Source organism: Haliaeetus leucocephalus, unplaced genomic scaffold, assembly GCF_000737465.1.
Source record: "Haliaeetus leucocephalus isolate CR32 unplaced genomic scaffold, Haliaeetus_leucocephalus-4.0 Scaffold228, whole genome shotgun sequence".
NCBI classification, from domain to species: domain Eukaryota; kingdom Metazoa; phylum Chordata; class Aves; order Accipitriformes; family Accipitridae; genus Haliaeetus; species Haliaeetus leucocephalus.
In genome coordinates this window covers 24,001,026-24,004,221 of record NW_010972664.1, presented here as the reverse complement: position 1 = coordinate 24,004,221, position 3,196 = coordinate 24,001,026, and the positions used below count along the sequence as shown (strand labels likewise).

Genomic DNA, 3,196 nt, shown 5'->3' with positions numbered 1-3,196 from the left:
CCCGCCTTCCCCCCCTCCGCCCCCGGCCCTTACCTCATTGCCACATTCCCCAGCGAGGGAGCTCAGCTGTTCGCGCAGCCTCTCTCCTTTTATGGTCAAACAACTTTGCCTGGGCGAGGCTTTTTTTTTTTTTTCCGCGACTTGGTAGGAAGCCTTTGGGCTCAGCAGCTCCCCCCACCTTTTCATTTCTGCTGCCTTTTCCCCCGGCCGGGCTAGGCGGGCCGAGGCAGCCGGCCGTGCGGGGGCTGAGGAGCCCAGCCCCGCCATCTCCAGCCCCGGGGGGCGGCATTTCCCCCTCAGCCTCGTCCCCTGAGGTGAGTCTCTTCCCTTGGCTCAGCGAAAAAGCTTTTGTCTGTGGCCCTGGGGCTGGTATCGAGCGAGCGGGGGGTCTCCGGCCGCCCCCGCCGGGAGGGTCGGTCGCCTCTTGCAAAGTCTCTCGGTTTGGGGTTGATTTACGGTGGGGGCTCGTGGGGTTTGGGGTGGGGTTTTTTGCCGTTCCGCAGAAGGGAGGTTCGCGTTCGTGTGTGTGTGTGTGTGGATGCGGTGGGTTTTCTTCCCTGGCGGTAGAAATGGAGGGGAGCTGAAGGCTCCTGTGTGGCTGGGGCAGCGGGGACGAGGGAGGGGGTGTTGCCGGGTTTTGCTCGGGACAAGCTCTCTTTTGTGCGCCGACGGATGAGCGAGGCACCTACGGAGCCTTTTTCCAGATGTGCTTGAGAGGGAGGAATCTGGGGCTCTTTGTGCGTGAAACTTGTTTAATTTGTGAGTTTCTGCCTTTCTGGGAGTGCCCTGAGAAAGCAAAGACGCAAGTGCTTGCAAAGTCGTAGAACTTCCTAATGTTTTAAATATGTTTGCATAGCTTTTTGGAGTTTTTCCTTTTTTTTCCTTTTTTTTTTTAAACCCCCCCCCCCCCCCCCCCCCCGCACAGCGAGGAGGCAAGCCCGGCATACGTGGGAGAAGTTTATAGCTCTGAATGCCCCCCTCCCCCAGCCCGCTTGTTTTGAGGCTCTACATTGCAGCTTGCATGGCTGATAGGACTTTGCTCTCTTTGAAGCTTTGTAACTTTGGGCCAGGCTGGGAGAACTTTCTGGAATTATTCTGTATGAGAGGATGAAAATAATCTTAACTCCTAAATCTGTTCACAGTCTGTATTTTCTGGTATAGTTCTCCCTCTGACCCTCCTCAGCTGGGAGGAAGTTGGCAAACAGGGGAAGAGCAGATGCGGTGTGTCAGACCACTGTGCTGGGCCAGCTTTTACGGGGGGCTCCCTGTGTGGCTGGAGCCAAACTGCTTTCTACCAACAGAGATGAAAAATAACACTCAGCTCTCTGCTTCCTCAGGTTCCTCCTGCTTTCGCTACCTTGGGAAAGGAGCTGAACTCTTAAAAGTGGTGTCTTGGGGTCAAAGAACTGAAAGCTGTCTGGGTGCGTAAGAGGTGGCAGACCCACCATGGGACCTTCTGGGAGGTGACCCTGCTGCTGAGGGAGGCGTCGCTTGGTTCTGTCCTCCTACTTCTCCTTGCTCTCTGTTGGAGAGAAAGTGTATGAAGCAACTAAGTATCCTGGCTGTGTCCTTTGGGGACATCTTTCTTCATAGCTCCACTTGAGTCATCCTAAATGCTGTTACAGCAGGCAGAAAAAATCTCTCCCCTCAGGGAAAATGTGAGGATGAGAAGGATTTGAGATTAGGTCTACTGGTGTGACACTCCCTCTCCAATAGCTTTTACAAACAGTTAGTGCCACAGGACCTGCATCAGCTGTGTGTTTCTGGTAAGGCTTAGATGGTGTTGGCAATGCTGCAGGGCTGGGGGAGTGACTCGCCCCAAAGCCAGCCTTTCTCAGCCTGTTTGGTCAGTGTGGGGTGGACCGATAAACAGAAGTGAGGACGAGCAGGGGCAGCTGCTGGATGGAGACAGCCCTGAGCAGAAAAGGCCTTAAGTGCGACATAGCGTACCAGGAAATGGGCTGCTTTGGGTTAAGGGAGATAGCAGCTGCTGGTAGCAAAGCCAGGACTTTTTTGTGAAGCAGCCAACGTCCCAAGACTGTTTCTGTGTTGACTAACCCCCGTATGGATCATGATCAGAAGTGACGTTGTCACTGTGGCGTTCTGCTCATAATGCTGTTGCTTCTGGTGGAACCACTACCAAGTGGTTCATTACACCATGGTGAAACAGTGGAGCACGAGGTAGAAGCCTCCAAAGAAAGGCTGGAGGTCTTTTTAATAGCTTCTGTAGCTTGGTGGGAAGCTGCAGACTGGAGGGTGTTGGTCAGTCCCTTCTGACTTGCAAGTCTGTTGACCCCTAACAAGTCTTGAGGGATGGAGGACAGACCTTGCTAACTACTCTTCTGCCTTGGCCCTTTCCCTTGCTGGATCATGTGGGAAATGCTCAGCACAGCTTTTTGGCTGCTGCTTCTTACTGTCGCAGCCTCTTCTTCCTTTTGAATAGCCCAGAAGAGTTTGTCAAAGTGCATGCAGCTCATCCGCCCTGCACAAAGGGAACAAAAAGTGGAGCAGCACGGACTTCACGTTTGTCTGTGTTGTCACGCGCTTGTGACCTGGGGAAGCTGTTGCAGGTTACTGTATCTTGCTGCGCTGCACCGAATCGTGGGAGCGCCTAGAAGGGGGCATGGGGGTCTTATCAGCAGCCACGGGTGAATTAGCGGGTGGGCGGACGTTTGTGGCACCAGGGCTGTCTGTCCCAGCAGCTGTTATTGTCCGTGCGAGAGAGGCCGGCAGCGTGGAGGGCCACCGACTGGAACATGCCAACTCGAACCGCTGGCGCGGAGCCCCGGTGCTGGCGGAAGCACTATTGTGCTGGGGTGTTAGGAGGACTGTAGGCACGCCGGGCTTTCCAACAAAGCGTCTGGCTTCGTGGAGGTTTCTAGCACGGATGAGGTTTGCGGCCTGGGTTGCAGGACCGAGGGAAACGCGGCTCTCCTCCTGAGGCAAGAGCCGCCTCGGCGGGGCTGTGGGCGAGGCCGGTGGTGGAAGGGAGCGGGTCGGGCCTGCCCTCCGGCCGCAGCGGTGCTGGCTGCCGCCCCGGCACCCCACGGGGACGGGGGGGCAGCGTGGGGAGGGGGGGTCCCGGTCGGTGTCCGGGGAGCCGGCCCTTCCCGGCAGGGGCAGAGTGGAGCGGGCGGCGGCGCAGGGAGCGGCGCTCGGCCTCGCTGGGGGCGGGGGGGGAGGGCGGGGGGGAAGG

At 57.1% G+C, this 3,196-nt stretch overlaps 1 protein-coding gene across 4 annotated transcripts in view; it reads left to right on the top strand.

The window, feature by feature from the left end:
• Window positions 1-186: 186 nt before the first annotated feature.
• Window positions 187-3,196, top strand: part of ZYX (zyxin) — a 12,168-nt gene continuing 9,158 nt past the window's right edge. For 2 of the 4 annotated variants that reach the window (XM_010567612.1, XM_010567608.1), the window contains exons 1-2: window positions 187-314; window positions 1,338-1,421. The gene's annotated coding sequence lies outside the window, so the exon portion shown is untranslated. Of the gene's footprint in view, window positions 315-1,337; window positions 1,422-2,680; window positions 2,893-3,196 lie in introns of those variants that run through there. The other 2 variants (XM_010567609.1, XM_010567610.1) reach the window with 2 other exon arrangements.